Source organism: Leptonychotes weddellii, chromosome 10, assembly GCF_054177405.1.
Source record: "Leptonychotes weddellii isolate Sample4059 chromosome 10, ASM5417740v2, whole genome shotgun sequence".
NCBI lineage: Eukaryota > Metazoa > Chordata > Mammalia > Carnivora > Phocidae > Leptonychotes > Leptonychotes weddellii.
This window is the reverse complement of record NC_138378.1, coordinates 117,441,947-117,460,040: the sequence shown is the minus strand read 5'-3', so window position 1 is coordinate 117,460,040 and position 18,094 is coordinate 117,441,947. Positions and strand designations below refer to the sequence as shown.

Here is an 18,094-nt window from a genome sequence, read left to right as displayed (position 1 = left end):
CCCACCCTGCACACTGCATGGCCCAGGAAAATGAAAGAGCCTGAAATGCCTTTTGCCCCGAGCATTCCCTGCACCATCTAAGATAATGGCTGAAACCTGAGGCTTCCTAAAGCCGGGGCTGGGACTCGGCTTCTTGCCACGCAGTGTTTCTCAGCCTGCTTATGGAGGAAGGCCAACCTGGCTGAAATTGGGCAAGTGGAATTCTAGAAAGCGCAGTCTGGAGGGCTGGAGCCAGGTCTTGAAGCCAGCGTCCTCGTTTATAGATAAAGGATCTGAGCCCCAGAGAGGGGATGTGACCTGCCCAAAGCCACAGCAGGACTTAGCGGTGATTCCACTTATCCAGACATCTGCAGGAGCATCTCTCCCTCTAAGTGACTCACTTCCCAGGGGCCATGAATCAAGGAAGAGGGAGAGTTGGCCAGGAAAAGGGCCAGCGTCCACCGTGCTTCCTCCGCAGCCTGTCTGATGGGAGGGGGCGCGACGGTCCACAGCCCGGCCAGACTCAGCTGACAGCAAGCAAGCTGCCCAGCAACAGCCAGAGCCAAGGGGGGCCCGGCAAGTCGGGGGGCCCGGCTCTCCCCGTGGCTTTACCGCTCGCCAGACCCAACTCGGTGATCTTGAAGGTCGCTTCTGGCTCTTGGATGTCATGAAATCCGTCAGCGGCTTGCTGTTCTGCCTGTGTCATTTTATGAACCATGTCTGTTTGCAGAACAGACTCCTTTCATCTCAGGCCTGTGCATTCGGCTCGGGCCGCTTGACCCTTCTGTCAATATTCAGCCCAGCTAAACAAGGCAGCGCCTTCCAGTCTGGGTCCCCAAACACATCATTAGCTGGGAAGACATTGGAAGCAATGCATCCTCCTGGCTGTGCTGTCAACTTTGATTTCAGAGGTACAAGGACATGTGACACTTTGTTCCTGTGAGCTGACCAACGCTTGAAAAATCTGAAGAGATCACGCCGATGAACTCGTACAATACTGCATGAAATATGCTTTTCATATTTCATCTAAGGCTATTTACTTTCCCATGAGATAGATAGGCAGATAAATAGAAATTGGGAGCATTGTCTTTACAATAAGACATTTTTCTTGAGGTGATTTTTGTCTAGGAATGTCAAGGTACTTTACATCCCAAGACATGACCTAAATGTCTGGGTAGAAAGCAGGAGTTGAGTTTTAATTTTGCCTCCCAGTCTGTCCTTCAGCCACACACCCCATTGTAAAGCTGAGATTCAGTGCATGGATCATGAAAAGTAAGCGCTCTGTCAGTGTGCACCAAGTATTTTGAAAATGCATGCTGTTTAATATTAGCACCTTGGCCAGTACTAGCCAAATGTTAGTCATTCAAATAGCCAAGTTCAAATGCATTGTGTAGCCTCTTCCCAGGCCAAGGCACCAGAAATCAGCAAATTATTTATATCTAGGTCCTAAGTTAATTATTGAAAAATGTTTTTTAATCTTCTCTTTATATGGTGGTGTAAGCCACTTGTGCTGGGCATCAGATGGTTAAAAGCAGAGGTGTAAAGAATGCATTCTCCTGGTCTGGATAGGGTTTGGCCCTGCCTCTGTAGAATAGAAGGAACAAGGGACACCTGGGCGGCTCACTCAGTTAAGCATCCAACTCTTGATTTCGGCTCAGGTCATGATCTCAGGGTTGTGGGATCGAGCACCCGCCTGGCTCTATTCAGGGTGTGGAGACTGCTGAAGTTTCTCTCTCCCTCTCCCTCTGCCCCACCCCTTCCTCCCCCATCTTGTGCACACGTGCCTGAGCACTCTCTCAAAAATAGTAATAACAATAATCATACCTTTAAAAAAAATAGATGGAACAACACGCTGTAGAAATAGGTTTGTTTTGTTTCCAAGGGAACGCCTCTTCCTGCCGCTATTCCTATTCGGAAGACAATGTCTTTCTGACAATTCGCCAGGTTTTCCTAAGGGAAAAGAAAAAAAGCGCCCCCTACAGTCAGTGAGAGGGAATCACAGAGTGTGTGGCTAAGAAAACCTGTAAGGGCAACTAAGCAGAGGCAGCCCAGATGTGCAAGGCCGCCCAGATGTGCCAGGAGGCTGGGGAGGAGCCGTAGGAGCAGGAGAGAGGGCGCAGAGTGAAGCCAGGACAGACTGAGGACACAGGAGCTACTAGACACCACACTGTGAGCCACGGGGCGGCAGACACAAGTCAAAGGAGCTGGGCATGTGCTCCTAGGACAGGCTTTCCAGACCGGAAAGGTGGGTGCGCACACCCTGGACAGCCCTTCTCACCTGGGATCTCAATAAATTAAATTCTAATGCCTTAAGAAATCCACTGTATGTTGGGGTGTTGGGGCACCTGGACAGCACAGTTGGTTAAGTGCCAGACTCTTGGTTGCTGCTCAGGTCATGATCTCAGGGTTGTGAGATCAAGATCTGCATCAGGCTCCTCGCTCAGCACGGAGCCTGCTTGAGATTCTCTTTCTCCCTCTCCCTCTGCCCCTAATGTTCATGCTCTCTCTCTCTCTCAAATCAATAAATTGATTTTTAAAAATCCTTTTTAAATATCCGTTGTATATTAACATCGATGTGTGTCTGCATTGTATATGCACACACATAAGGGATCCATTGCACATAATACATACAGACATGCATGCATCGGTATGGCGTCCCCTGTATGTAACACGCTGATACACGGAGATTCTCATGGAGGAGGTTTACTGGAGAATCAACACTTAGAAGGGAGTGAAGTGCAGGATGAGGCAGAGGGAAGAGCCCAAGTATGATGTGAGATGTCGTCACGGCAAAGACCTCAGCCAATCCCATGGCCCCACGGGGGCCCTAGAATTTTGACCCTCCAGAGTTGTCTGCCTTGACAAAGGGGGACCAAGAATGTGTACCCCCTTCAATAACCAATCACTGGGTGCGGACTGCCCCTGGGGAGGGCATATCCTTGGATGAGAAAGTTTTCTTTGACTGAAGGCAACACCTGAAGGGTCAGCTGAGAGTGGTCAGCCGCCAAGGCCCCCAGCAGCCAGGGAGTGAGCGCCCTGGTCCGGGGGGTGGGCATCTGGTCTAGCGCCTCTGAAGACCCAGACGGGATTGGCCCAGAGCTGGTGGAAGTTCAGAGCCTCCCCAGAACTGCAGTGAAGCCCAGGACAACTTGTGTTCTTGGGGCTTCTTGGTCTCAGCCTTGTTTTGTGATCCCCCGAGCCACGTACAACCGTTTTCAGGTCCGGGAGACTTTAGCAGAGCCTTCAGGAGGAGCTGACAGAGGCCTCCCCCCTCCTGGCACGGCCTCCCCACTCCTGGTATGGCCTCCCCCTTCCTGGCTTCCTCCCATCTCAATTCCCTTGTCACTCTTTGCTCTCAACTTTCTCTCGGCCTCGCAGAAGCTGAACAATATCCGTGGAGCCTTCCACTCCGTCGAGATGGAATCAGCTTCTCCCTTCCACCTGAAACAACAACAAGACAGGACAATAAAACAGTGATACGCAAGACACGGGACGGCAGGTGATGAAGGACAGTGATGCCCCGGAGCCCGGCAACAGGTGAGGGGGCCCTGCCATTACGCCGGCTGCCTTGGGAGAGACACTTTCCAGGCTGTGGCAGCAGGACAGGACCCAGGCAGAGCGCCGCCGCCGCTTCTGTGACCTGAGGATGAGCAAGTCCAAGTCCGGGGAGCCGGGTGGCTCTAGCTGCCGAAGGAGGACCAGATAGGAGAGAAGAGCTCCAGAGCTCCGTGGACAGTGCCTTCAGGACTCGGCAGAGTGCTCCTTCCTCAGCACAGGTGGATGAGGAAAAGAGATAGCAAATAAAACACGGGCTAAGTGAAAATATGCAAACCACAGAGAAGTCCATGACAATGAAAATCAACCAGTCTAGAATAACAGTGGTTGGTGTTAAGGAAGTTGTAGGAGTTTGCTAGGGCTGCGGTAACAAATTATCACTCAATCTACTGACAGCTCTGGAGGCTGGAAGTCCAAGATCCGGCTGTCAGCAGGGCTGGTGCCTCGCGGGGGCAGCGAGGGAGACTCTGTCCCAGGCCCCTGTCCCAGCTTCTGCAGCCTTGGGTGTCCCCCGGCTTGTGGATGGCTGTCTTCTCCCTTTGTCTTCACACTGTCTTCCCTCTGAGCGTGTCTGTCTCTGTGACCTTGTTTTAATTTGATTGCCTGTGTGAAAACACTCTCTCTAAATACGGCCATGTTCTGAGGTACTGGGGCTTAGTTTCTTGTGGGGACACAGTTCAAACCCTAATGGATCTTAAATGAAGTTGCTGGCTATAGTATAGGAAATGAACAGTGGACAAGAAGTCATGAAAGCGAGATTCTAGTTTTAGCAGGAGAGTAATAGGGGTTGAACTAGAAGAGGAAAGGCAAATAGGTTTTACATTCCATGCCCTCTACATTCACTAGTAGATGGCGTGGAATCTACTATGGTCTACCATGGAGACTCGCCCACTGAGTCTCTGGCTTGCTGTGTTGAGAAGGATTCAGAGGCTGCCTCTGGGCCCCACAAAAAAACCCCTCTGATTGAAGGTTTTCTACAGGTGTAGGCGAGAGCAGGCATGGCATGGCACAGACCCCACGGACTTGCCCTCTCTGCATTGGATGATCTCGAAGTTCCTGTTCTGTGGATTGAGTAACTCAATGAGTACTTAATGATTGATTTTAAAAGATATGGTTGTGAGTATTATTATCAATATTGAATATCAACCGGGGCACCTGGGTGGCTCAGTCGGTTAAGTGTCCGCCTTCAGCTCGGGTCATGATCCCTGGGGCCTGGGATCGAGTCCCTGATCTGCGGGGAGCCTGCTTCTCCCTCTCCTCTGCTTGCAGCTCCCCCTGCTTGTGCTCTCTCTCTCTCTCTCTCTGTCAAATAAATAAGTAAAATCTTTAAAAAAAAAATTAAGAATATCAACCAAACATCTACTGAGTAGGCTTCTTCTGTAGGATCTCTTTTTCCTATAGTCAAGAGCAGAAAGAGAAAGAGTTTTCTCTACCTTGGCCCTATTGATTTTTTCTTGTCGTCATAGGGGCCTGTCCTGTGCATTGTCCACAGCATCCCTGGCCTCTCCCCACTAGACACCATTAGCACCCTCTCCCAGTATGACGTCTGAAAACATCTCCAGACATTGCCAAATTGCCCCCATTTGAGAACCACCAATCTAGACCCCGCAAGGCAAGTCCATCTATGGATACTATTCTGAGTCTTCACGACTCTTTCCTCTGACAATCCTATCTTCCTTTAACAAGAAATCACTTTGAAGAACCACGTCATAGTCATGACTGAAGCTGCTATGACTACTTATCAAAAATGGAAACCAATTAAAAATCTGCCATGGACAGGGGCGCCTGGGTGGCTCAGTCAGTTAAGCGTCTGCCTTTGGCTCAGGTCATGATCCCAGGGTCCTGGGATCGAGCCCCACATCGGGCTCCCTGCTCAGCGGGAAGCCTGCTTCTCCCTCTCCCACTCCCCCTGCTTGTGTTCCCTCTCTCACTGTGTCTCTCTGTCAAAAAATAAATAAAATCTTTTAAAAAAAAATCTGCCATGGACAAATACGACTGAGAGTCAGCTCCGAGCTCTCAGCTGAGTGCTGAAGAAAGCCCACTTCAGGGTCTTAAACACAAAGGCATTCCTGAGACAGGTGACTCAGAACAGTGGGTAAATGCTGCCTTAGCAAACCCTCAACGCCAGGAGGAGTTTTTTACCTCGTCAGGTCTTTCTGTGTCTGTCTTGGTCTGTCACTCACTAGCTGTGTGATCTTTCCTCTCTGAGCTGCAGGTTCTTCCCTGCAAAATGGGGATAAAAATATGCAGCAGAACAATAGCCAAACTATGGAAAGACTCCAGATGTCCATCGACAAATGAATGGATAAAAAGATGTGATATATATACAATGGAATATTACTCAGCCATCCAAAAAATGAAATCTTGCCATTTGCAATGACGTGGATAGAACTAGATGGTATTATGCTGAGCGAAATAAGTCAATCAGAGAAAGAGTTATATGAGTTCACTCATACGTGGCATTTAAGAAACAAAACAAAGGAACATAGGGGAAGGGAGGGAAAAATAAAACACGATGAAATCAGAGAGGGAGACAAACCATAAGAGACCCTTAATCATAGGAAACAAACTGAGGGTTGTTGGAGGGGAGGTGGATGGAGGGATGGGGTAACTGGGTGATGGACATTAAGGAGGGCACATGGTGTAATGAACACTGGGTGTTATACAAGACTAATAAATCACTGAACTCTGCCTCTGAAACTAATAATACACTATATGTTAATTAATTGAATTTAAATAAAATACATAGCAGAGACTGCTAATTGCCAACACTAATAACCACTTTCGCCTTTCTCCCCGCTCACAAGACCCCGAATTTTAGCTGGTCATATTGCCAGAAGGAAGAAAAGACTACAATTCCCAGCCTTACAAAGATAGAGAAATAGCCTTCCCTACTACTGCCACCCCCTCTTTCTTCCTGTTGCTTGAAACAAGGATGGGGTCCCTGGAGCTAAGGATGTGATACCTGGAGCTCTCGCAACCACCTTGGACTCAAGAAGAAATCTTGAGAATGGAAGCCATGGTTGAGGAAGCAAAAAGAGCAAACAGACCCAGCAGCCTGGCTTCCTGATAACACAGACTTCCCTACCTCTAGACTTCCTTTATGTGAAAAAGAAATGTTACCTTAGTTAAATTGATCTTATGTTAAGTTTTTTGGTCATACACAGTTCCACTTAATCTTAACTTGTGGTGAGGATAATGAGACATACACGTAAATTTTCTAATGAGATACCGAGTGCATTTATAATGGGGCCAGAAGCCACAGCTGGTCACTCCACCACAAGGTTGGGATAAAGCAGAGAGTGATGGAAAATGTTTTCTTTATTCTTAAACATCTTATTGTAACTTAAAAATGTGCATTTATTCATTCATATTTTGAGTGATTGTACCTAATTGGAGTTCTGCACATCTCATTAGAATTCCACATGGAGTAATTCGCCCTTATTAAGTCTTTTATCTAAAATAAAGTTCTTTTTTCTAGATAACTCTATTTACACCCTCATATTTTATTGGTTGCATTGCATGTAATTAAACTATATAATTAAAATAGCAGGCACTGCTGGTGTAAACGGGCTTGGGAACCAACAGCTGCGCCTCGGTAAGCATACAGCTCTGCCAACAGAAGCAGAGGTATGAGAACGTTCTTGGGAGGGGCGCCTGGGTGGCTCGGTCGTTAAGCGTCTGCCTTCGGCTCAGGTCATGGTCCCAGGGTCCTGGGATCGAGCCCCGCATCGGGCTCCCCGCTCAGCGGGAAGCCTGCTTCTCCCTCTCCCCCCACTCCCCCTGCTTGTGTTCGTCTCTCGCTGTGTCTCTCTCTGTCAAATAAATGAATAAAATCTTTAAAAAAAAAAAGAACATTCTTGGGGGTAGCCTGGTGACCGTGAAATTTCAGCCTGTGGTGGTGAACACTGAGTAGGGTTTTTAGAGTGAAAGAAGTGTGTCCTTTAAACTATCAGGTAAATGAGTTCCACTCACCCCAGAGAGAGAGGGGAACTCATATTACCATATGCCTATTACCATATGCCTATTATATACCAAGTACCATCAGTACATTTTCTCATTTAAACTTCACAGCTGCTAAATTAGATACAATGTATTATTTCCATCTTACACAAAAGAAACTGAGGGTCAAGGGTCTTAAGTATTTTGCCCCAAATCACACACAGTAGTGGGGCAAGGATTTCAATGTTCATCCATCTAGCTCCAAAACTTCTGCTCTCTCCTCTGCACCATATGTCCGCTTATGGAAGGAAAGAAAGAAGGGTCATCCTACAGAGCCGATTCAGCATCTGGTCAATGTGAGAGGACTCTTCCTGCTCTGTCTTATAATTGCTGGCAGCTGAAGGTGACAGAATATGTGGGAGAATAAAGAAATTCCATACTTACGGGACATGCTCTTCCACAAACATCAAATCGTAGGCACCCGCAGCTGGGAACATGGCATCATTTCTCATCACGAGTGGTCCCTTTGCCCCACAGGGTCTTGCCAGTGGCTCAGATGGGCCAATGCCTATTCCTCACCAGTTGTGAAATGTTTGACTATCACCTCTGGCCAACCCTAACACCAGACCCAACAGGCCACATTGCCCAAGTGGGCTCCAGAGAGATTGATAGAAGTCAAAGAAGCTGAATCCAAGGCCGAACTCAATTGCCCTTGGACAGTATTTTTGGAAAACCCATGTCAAGCAAGCATGGTCCACCCAGGCCATTCCTTCCTTCCGCTGGTGCTCTCTGGCCACAGAATAGGCCTTAAGACGGTCTGCTCCGGGGCCACTCAAATGAGGTAGTACCTGCTATCAAAGACTTCACAGTCTGGGGGGACAGACAAATACAGAGCAGGAAGCAGTCAGATTGAGGTAAGCCCAAGCGGCGGTCCAAATAAGGATAATTCCCACCATCCAGGTGAAGGGAAGAGGGTGCCCAGGAGGCCTCCAGAGGAGGCGATGGAGCTGAGCCTGAAGGGATGAGAGGAGGTCAGTGGGGAGGAAAGGCTGGTAAGGAGAATGGGCTTCTAAGCAGAGAGCACAGCTCACGCAGAGGACCTGGGCATGTACAGGGGGAGAGGGAATAAGAGCAGGAGGGAGTCAGGCTCTTCAGAACTGCAGGACCCCCCCAGGAGGGTCTTAGAGGGCCTGGCCTTCCTGCTTAGCCTTTGATCAGGTAACCTCTGCCTGCCATGCTCCTGGCCCCCTGCTGGATTAAGTCTGGTTCATCCTTCTGATTTCAGCTCAGAACTCACTTCTTCAAAGTCTTTCCTCTTATCTGTCTCTCCTGCTCCATAGGGGCAGAATCTGGGACTTTGCCTGGGGCTAGCACAGGGCCTGGAACACACTAAGCTTGCAGTATATATGTGGTGAGTGAGTGAGTAAGTGAGTAAATGGATGAGTGAGGGAATGAATGAATGAATGAATGAATGAGTGAATGAGCGAGTGTGTGGATGAGTGAGTGAATGAGAGTGTGAGTGAATGAGTGAGTGTGTGAGTGAATGAGTAAGTGAATGGTGAGTGAATGAGTGAGTGAGTGAGTGAATGAGTGAATGAGTGAGTGAATGAGTGAATGAGTGAGGGAGGGAGGGAGTGAGGAGACAGACCATCCAGGACATTGCAAACCATGCATAGAAGCTTCTGTGTGTATCCTAAAGCAGTAGGATCCCACTGAGGGTTTAGGAAGGGGACTAGAGACCCATAAATGAATGGAGGGAGCTAACTCAGAACCGAGTTGAGGAGGGGTTGGGATTGGGCCACAGTGGGAACAGGAGGTCCGTTGAAGTCTAGTGTAATAACCAGGGAAGGCTATGGGGGGCTTGCTGACCGAACGATCTGTGACAGGTGCCCAGTGCTTACCTGTGCCAAACGCTGGGTTAGCATTTTGAGTGCATGACATCGTTGAATCCTCACCTCACCCCTGCAAGGGGGAGTTGTTATATTATTATCCCCTGTAAGAAGCTGATGAAACTCCGTGTGCAAGTCACTCAATAAGGAGTGGCCTGTGTCTGAATCACAGACTGCCTCGCTCTGCCCCCAACATGCACCTGAGCGTGGGCAGGTGGGCTCGGGTGCTCAGGCAGCTGAGAGAGGGGTGTCTGCACCACACAGGTTAGGGCGCAGGTGTTGGTTATCTAGGTGTCTGGGTGCCTGGACCCCGGCTCCAGGTTGCAGGACTTCACCCCCGCCAATCTTGTTGGCCTTCTGTGTCTTCACCTCACGCGGATGGCCTGGGGATTGAGTTCGAGAGTTGGGGAGCTGCCCCCACGAAGAGAAAGGATGCTGGCCTGGCTCTGCCATGAGCCCATCTAGAAACGCAGCCTGGGCCCTACCAGACAGCGTGAGCGGAGCGTGTCTTCCAGCTGCTCCCAGTACACCCATCATAGAGCTGTCTACACCTGCATGCAAATGATTCCAACACATTCAGACAAATCATGTTTACGTTTGGAATCTAGCTGTCAGGAGACAACAGCTGCCATCAGGTGATTAAGGGCACCTCCAAGGCATGTTTTCAGATTTCAAAAAGCCCTGTGAGCCCACGCTGTTTAAACTGTTTCCCCCGTGGAAGTTTCAGACTGAAGCTTCTTTGTTCCTGCTGAATGACTCATGAATGCCCTTTAAAAGAGAACGAAACAGACGTGTTTTGATGGGGAAAATTCATAAAGAATGCGGTGCATTTTTCCAAACGGCCATCAGACCATCTAATTTAGGCCACTGAGGACAGACCCGCCGAAGCTCTCCGGCTGACCTTCCCCGAGAGGGCTTTGTCCTGGGCCTGGACCCGCTGGTGAAGGACATACTGACCGAGGCGGGGAAGGGAAGACCAGCTTTCCCAGGGCTGTTAGTCTTCCTGAGGTTCCATTTGAAAAGAGGCTTCCTGTTTTTCCAGAATGTTGTTTTTCTGGGTGCAAGTCATTTTCAGCAGCGTGACGTAATAATTGTCCAAAGATAAGCGTGCATTTAGATAGCACTTACTGTGTGCTAACCATGGTCCGTGTGCAATGACTCCTTTCATTCTCATCGTGTTCCAGATGAAGAACTGAGGCACAGAGATGGTAAGTCACTCGCCCAAGGTCACACAGCGAGTAAGTGGCTCAGCTGGGGTACAAACCGGAAGGTCTGGCTATGGAGTCTGGGCTCTGTGAAGTGGAAAGAGCATTCCCCATGGAGTCAGGGAACGTGGGTGTGAGTGTTGGCTCTACTCTTACAATCTGTGTGCTCTGAGTCTTAGTGTTCTACTCTGCAGCGTGAGGCCAAGGCCAGCTCACATTGCTGGAGGATTAGCCATTGGAGTGGGCCCTCGATGAACACAGGCTGGATCTGAATGGGGGGTGAGCCCGGCAGACCCTCCAGGGGCCTGACCCCACTCCCTCAGGCTTCGGGAAGTCATTCAGGCTCTGCAGCGTTGCATGGAGTAGAAGAAAAAAGCAGGTGAGGATCCAGCAGGCCTTTAGGGCATAATAATTTATTGTGAAATGGTCTGGATTGACATTAACAGTGTCCCCTCACACATATACCATATACATATGCATGAGCTCCTACTATACACATAAACATGCACACACACACACATGCATGGGTCCCTAACACACATCCACGCTCAAAATAACAAAAACTGTAATCCACCAACACTGTACCACCTGGAGAATTTACTGTTAACATCAATCTCGAGGTGTTGCACTGCCTTGGCTTTGTATCCCCAGGGCCCGGCTTTGGGGGGTGGGCACACATTTCCAGGAAATATGGCCGGTGTGCATCAACCCTGGTTCTGTTCTCTTTGCCCTGGGAACCAATTCTGAAATCAGAGCGGTGGAAGGCACAGGAAACAGCTCTCCGGGGCGGGTCCTTCGTCCCTAGGTTACCCTTCCCCCCACCCCGTCTCCCCATCCCCCATTATTTCTGCTCCTCAGCTTCCATGCCCGCCTCCCACATCTTGCCTCAGGCACCCTGATCCTATTCTTTTTTTTTTTTTTTAAAGATTTTATTTATTTGTTTGACAGAGAGAGACACAGAGAGAGAGGGAACACAAGCAGGGGGAGTGGGAGAGGGAGAAGCAGGCTTCCCGCGGAGCAGGGAGCCCGATGCGGGGCTCGCTCAGTCCCAGGACCTGGGATCATGACCTGAGCCGAAGGCAGATGCTTAACGACTGAGCCACCCAGGCGCCCCACCTCGATCCTATTCTTGATAGACCTCTGCTCCTACAGGCTGATAAATTCCCTTTTTTATGCTTAAATTCTTTGGAATTGGGTTTTTAATCTCTAATGCAGAAATATAAAGTGTATTGAATGTCAGGCTAAGCAGTTTGCACACTAATCTGATAGGCAGAGGGAGCCTTTGAAGATGTGTACGCAGACAAGCATCCTCTTGTTGATCCTGTCGCGCACACAACCCTGGGGTGCCACCATGCACCCTGGGCTGGGTGGCGGGTTCCCACTGGTAAACCTGGCTCGCTCCCCGCCCGCCCTGAGGAGCGCACCGGTAGCTTCATCCAGCAAATACTGCGGAGGGCGGACTGTGTATAAAACACTGGTGAGTGCTTGCTGACCCCAGCACACAGTTCCTGATGGTGGTGAAATCGTGCTATTGGAAGGTCAAACTGGCTTGAACCAGCGTGCGGGCGTCCTGGGTGGACCGGATGAAGTGGGGCCACGCCAGCCGTGTGGTGGGGGGACCCCTCCGCTAGAGCAGGGACAAGGGGACTGAAAGCAGGGGCAGCCTTAAAACCACCGACCAGGAAGGAAATGGCAGCGTTTGGGATGACACTTCACAAGCAGAGGGCAGGAATTGGAGTCCGGGCTGTGCCCTTGCTTTGCTCTGTGACCCTGAGCCAGTCACTTAACGTCTCTGAATTTCAGAGGGGAGCGCCCTCCTGACTCTGCCTGCTGAGCAGGGAGAGGAGGGAAATGATGTCACTGTAACGTGCCGACTACAGGGGGGCTGTGAGTGCCGTTATAAAATCAGAGACACCGTGGAAGAACCGCACAGACTGTATGAATGCAAGTAATTATTAACTCTTTCGATTAGAACCTCGGGAGCATCACTATTTCTTGCATGACTACAAAGGCAAAGACAACGGGGACTTGGGACCTAAAAGAGACATAACGACGTTAGATCCCAGCTCGCCCCCTGCACTGGGATGAAAGTGTGAACACATTCTCCCTCTCCCACGGAACGGCCCTCCCAAAGGCAGAGCTTGTCACTAATGAGGGAGACAGGCATGGGCCCAGGCGTGTCAAAACGTCATCTGTCACAACGAACAGAAGTCAATTATCTAGCCCCAGAAATCGCTTCCCTGGATGATAGACGGGAGCTATTAGCGGGTCCTTGGCAGAGACCTTGGCAGCCTCTGATGCTGCATCTGGGCCAGACCGTCCTGCACCAAGGGCCTGACCCTCTCCCGGGGCCCAGGGCCAGGACCAGCCTGCCCCCTTGGCATGGGAGCGTCCCAAGGTCCCGTGGGCCCCCGATGGCCTGGCTGCAAGCCCACAAGCTACCCCCTGGGCCCCTACCTGCCTATTTCCTCTAGTTTGTGACTTGCTAAGTAATCTGGGTTCGGCACAGTTAGAACCCAGAACTTGGCACCGCAAGGGAAGCACAAAGGGACCAAGTATCTGTCCCCCACACCAGCTAAGAGCATGTTTTCTTGGCTGCTTCCCTCTCTGCCTAGAACCTCAGAACAGATGTGGTATCTACGGGCCGGAACAGGCCCGTGGGGGATCATGGACCTCCACAGTCAGATCCGAAAAGCAGCCATTTGATATTTAGATTCTGTTTGCCTCACCTTTACTGTTGGATCCAAGATATTCTTTCCTCCACATTGTGTGACCAGAAATGTGAGAAAAGGAAGCGGGGTTGGGCTACAGAGCGCCATCCCCTCACCCAGCTTCTTTTCTGAGAGAGGTAACAGTTCCAGTGGCCCCGTCCCCATCCCGGGCAGGGGACATGCGCATGGCTTGGTGAAGGGGACTCAGAAGTGCCTTCCTCAAGGGTCTGTACCCGGACACATTGTGACATATTCCTTCTGTGGATAAATAGAAGACAGCTGGCTGTTCTCCCTTCTGATTCATGAGGTTTTGTTTTGTTTTTTCCCTTTTGTGATTTTTGAGTCAGTTTAGGGTTTTTTTATTTATTTATTTATTTATTTATTTTTTAAAGATTTTATTTATTTATTTGACAGAGAGAGACACAGCGAGAGAGGGAACACAAGCAGGGGGAGTGGGAGAGGGAGAAGCAGGCTTCCCGCCAAGCAGGGAGCCCGATGCGGGGCTCGATCCCAGGACTCTGGGATCATGACCTGAGCCGAAGGCAGACGCTTAACGACTGAGCCACCCAGGCGCCCCATTACATCATCAGTTTTTGATATAGTGTTCCATGATTCATTGTTTGCGTATAACCCCCACTGCTCCATGCAGAACGTGCCCTCCTTAATACCCATCACCAGGCTAACCCATCCCCCCACCCCCCTCCCCTCTAGAACCCTCAGTTTGTTTCTCAGAGTCCATAGTGTCTCGTGGTTCGTCTCCCCCTCTGATTTCCCCCCCTTCATTTTTCCCTTCCTGTTATCTTCTTCTTTTTTTTTTTTTAACATATAATGTATCATATGATCTCACTGATATGAGGAATTCTTAATCTCAGGAAACAAACTGAGGGTTGCTGGAGTGCTGGGGGGTGGGAGGGATGGGGTGGCTGGGTGTACCTCTGAGTCAGTTTAGTTTTAATGACAAGCCACATAATTTTAGAAACTTAAAGGGACAATTGCCCTATCACTGGGGCTCCTGTCTTACTGTCTGGGTAGAAGGCAAGAGGTTCAGTGCTGCACCGGATCGCTGGGTCGGACTTAGAGAAGATTGTTCACGAAAAAGCACCGGGAACAGTGGGAGATCATGGGCGTCTGAGCTAAGCAACCCCAGCCCGCTGTCCCAGCTGAGCACCCCCACTACTTGGGCGCCCCTGGAAATCACTTCATGAAGTTAGTTTCCTCACCTGCAATACAGAGGCCAATGTCCTTACAGATTGTAGAATCCCTAAATAAAAAAGAACACACATCCAGCATCTGATGAGAGTGAAGTTATTACTTTTTATAAGAACACTCGATTTAGGGACGCCTGGGTGGTTTAGTAGGTTAAGCATCTGCCTTCGGCTCAGGTCATGATCCCGGCGTCCTGGGATTGAGTCCCACATCGGGCTCCCTGCTCAGCAGAGAGCCTGCTCCTCCCTCTGCTTGCCACTCCTCCTGCTTGTGTTCCCTCTCTCTGACAAATAAATAAATAAATAAATAAATAAAAACAAAGAACTCTCGATTGAAAGAGGTCATTTGAGATGAAGAGACAATCATCAGGATCTATGTGATGATTATTTAATTCACATGTCAAACCCAATTCAACAGGTGGCTATGAAATAAAACGGAAAGTGATCCTGTGTGAGAAGTATTCTTGAAAGCATAATACATTTAAATTGCAGGGAACTCACCCCCGGACATAAATACACCAGGTACCAAAGTAGCACTCGTAACAATGTTGCCTCCACATGAGAAACATTATCATAATTGGTTTCATGTAAAACACGCACTGAAAGATGAGCAATCAATCGTTTCCTCACAAGGGGTCTGGAACGCACACCAGATGAGCTCTTTAGCTGAACGTATTTTAGAAGAGGCAGAACATGAAGGCCAGTCCTAAGCCTCTAACCAGACTCATCTTGCACACTCAGCCGGCCCAGGCACAAGGTACCTCTCTGTTGCGAGAAGTGCTGTGATAACTGACATGCTATAAAACTCCAGAGAATTAGGAAAAGCCAGCAATCTGCCTTTCTGATTGCTGCCAGAGAATATACTTCACCATTTTATTACCTGTGAAGATAAAATCAAACATTGCCTTGACTCCTGGATGTTGCTCTAATTCAATGCCCCCCTACCTCGTGCGGGCTTGTATGGTGTGTGGCCACTTGTCTGCCTCTTAAATTGCTGGCCACTGGGGCGGGAGCCAAGGCTTTTTATATGCTTTCTCACCAACCTCTGCCAAGACAGATTCTCAAATAATTAGATCTCGCTGCTCTGCCCGTCATTTTTCTACTTCCTAACATTTGCTTCCTTCTAAGACTTAAAGCTCCAGAGCAGCTTTTAGAACCACCATTGCAGGACTGTAGAGAGAGGGAGGTCTCATCCTCCTTCTGCACATCCAAATCCTATTGAGTCTAATTCCAATGCTGCCTCCTCCAGGAAGCCCTCTCATATCTTGGCAGTCAGAAATGGTCTCTTCTCCTACTCCCAGAAACACTGTAAGCATCACTATGGAGGCCACTTGTCACTTTCTGTTGCAGATCATGGGTATTTTTCTATATCTTCTGTCTCCCCTGGAAGAGTTTAAGTCCCTGGAGAGAGAGGGCCCCGGCTGGAGTCCCAGCTCTAGTGTGCCCTAAACACGTGGCTCTTCGCACAGGACTTCACCTTTCCTATTATTTCATAAGCTGTGCAATGGGAATGACCATACCTGCATAATAAGGACTTCGCAAGGACATAACTTGTATAAAGCAAATACAAATTGGCCCCCAAAAGAGGCTCCATAAATATGTTGGGTGAGTGAATAAAGGATTGAATGAATGAATGAACAGCTTGTAACTTCAGCAAAGGCATTTACTACTTGCGAGATTCCAGAGCCCTAGTCCCCGCTGAAGGGCAGATGACATAAATCAAACACCTCTGCCTGGCTGATGTTAAGACCCTTTCCAAAAAAGCAAGCCCATTCTTCCTTAAATCAATTAATCCTCACTGACAACTGCTAGAAGCTACTTATAAATAATAAACAACCAACTAAACGAAGTTTCTGACATCTTCACTAGAGACACACTCCTTCTAGTTTATCAAGCCCACATAGAGCCATTTGTGTGGTTGGAAAGGGTACCCCCTCCGCAAGACACTATTACCATCCACTCTCCGCTCCAAAAAAAGCTTAATAAATATGCAGCTTGATGCTGACACCTGAGTTATTCACCTGCCTTGTGCCACTTCAATGAAAATAAAATTTAGACTTCCTGACCAGACTTTTGCCTAAACTTAGGTGCAAAGTCAAGGGTTTCCACCATCACAAACGATTGGAAGGCTCCTGTGGAATTCCCCATTCCTTCAGGAACCCATTTGCTGAAATGTACTTTATGTGAAAGAGAAAAGCCTTCAAGGATGATAAACCCTTGTGTGGTTTCTGGGTCTAGGGTGAATGGGGCCCCCTCCAGTGGAGAAAGACATAATATGGAGGGAATCATAGAGGTCTTGAATCTCAGCTTTTTGGTATTCACTTGCCCCTGGTACAAATTCATCCATTCAAGGAATATTTTTTAGTATTTTTGTTTTTTATTTTACTTATTTCTTTATAAGAGAGGGAAAGAGGGGCAGAGAGAATCTTAAGCAGGCTCCATACTCAGCTCGGAGCCTGACACCAGGCTCGATCTTACAACCCTGAGATCATGACCTGAGCCGAAATCAAGAGTCGGACGCTTAACCGATTGCACCACCCTGGTACCCTCAAGGAACGTGTTTAAAGCACTGACTAAGTGCTAGCCCTCGGGTATGAAGCTGAGTGGAACACAGACTGGATTCCCTTTATGAACTCACAGCCCAGGGATGGGGACTGACATATGATGTGAGCAATACTCTGATAGAATGATGAACAATATATGGTGGGAGCAAAGATGGAGATGTGCCCAACTCAACCAGGGCTGTGAATTTTAAGGATTTTGAGCTGAGTTTTGAAACTTGGAAGGAACTCACTAAGTAGACAAAATCAAAAGGGCATTCTAGCTGGATGAAAGGTTTGTGCTAAGGCCCAGCTGTGCAGACATGCACAGCAATCTGGGGAGCTATACATGGTTCAACCCGTTCCCCAACCTGCAGCCAGAGATCTTTCAAAAATGCAAATCTAGCATCGCACCCGCTGAACTTGAGTGTACCTTCTGTTTAAAGTGTCCTCCCCCTTAGATTGTCAGCTCTAGGGGAGCTATGGCTCTCTTGCTCACCACTGGATTCTCAGAGCCTAGCACGGGATCTGACACCTAACAGGAACTCAGTGAATGAATGGACGGGCCAAGTGAGGTCTGAAGAGAAATTAGACTGAACAGTTGGGCAGTGTATACGGTGAAGGACCTTATGTAGCTCATGGAGGCATTTGGATTTTATTTACAGGCTATGGGGAGCCTTTGGAAGGTTTTTAAGCAAGCGCTGTAACTGGATTTGCATTTTTAAAGGTTTTGGAGAGATAGACCATAGAAATGGTCTCTTCTCCTACCCCTACTGGCACCAGTGGAAACAGGATGGATCCGAAGATTGTCTGGGCAGGAGATAGGAGGACTCGTTAATGAAGCGGCGTTCTTAATGCTCAGAGAGTGAGAGCCTGGATCGGCGAGGAATGTGGAGGGGAATTAGGGCGCGGAGACACCTATGTGGCTATTCAACAAGTAGAAACATCAGGATCTGGAGCTTGACTGGTTTTATGGGATATGGAGAAGGATTTAGGATGGCGCCACAGTTTCTGTTTAGAACACTAGATGAGGAAAAAGAGTCAATTAAATCCATAGGACCGTGAAGC

General features: G+C 48.8%; 1 long non-coding RNA gene across 2 annotated transcripts; it reads right to left on the bottom strand.

Annotated features, from left to right (window-relative positions):
* Positions 1-1,802: 1,802 nt before the first annotated feature.
* Positions 1,803-11,215, bottom strand: LOC145723731 (uncharacterized). Of its 2 annotated transcripts, XR_014148985.1 has the most exons (4): positions 10,245-11,215; positions 9,378-10,133; positions 7,921-8,489; positions 1,803-1,929 (listed from the first exon to the last, which is right to left on the bottom strand). It is a non-coding gene; the product is annotated as an uncharacterized LOC145723731 (long non-coding RNA). The 2 variants fall into 2 exon arrangements; XR_014148986.1 differs by lacking the exons at positions 1,803-1,929; positions 7,921-8,489 and adding an exon at positions 2,292-3,420.
* Positions 11,216-18,094: the final 6,879 nt, after the last annotated feature.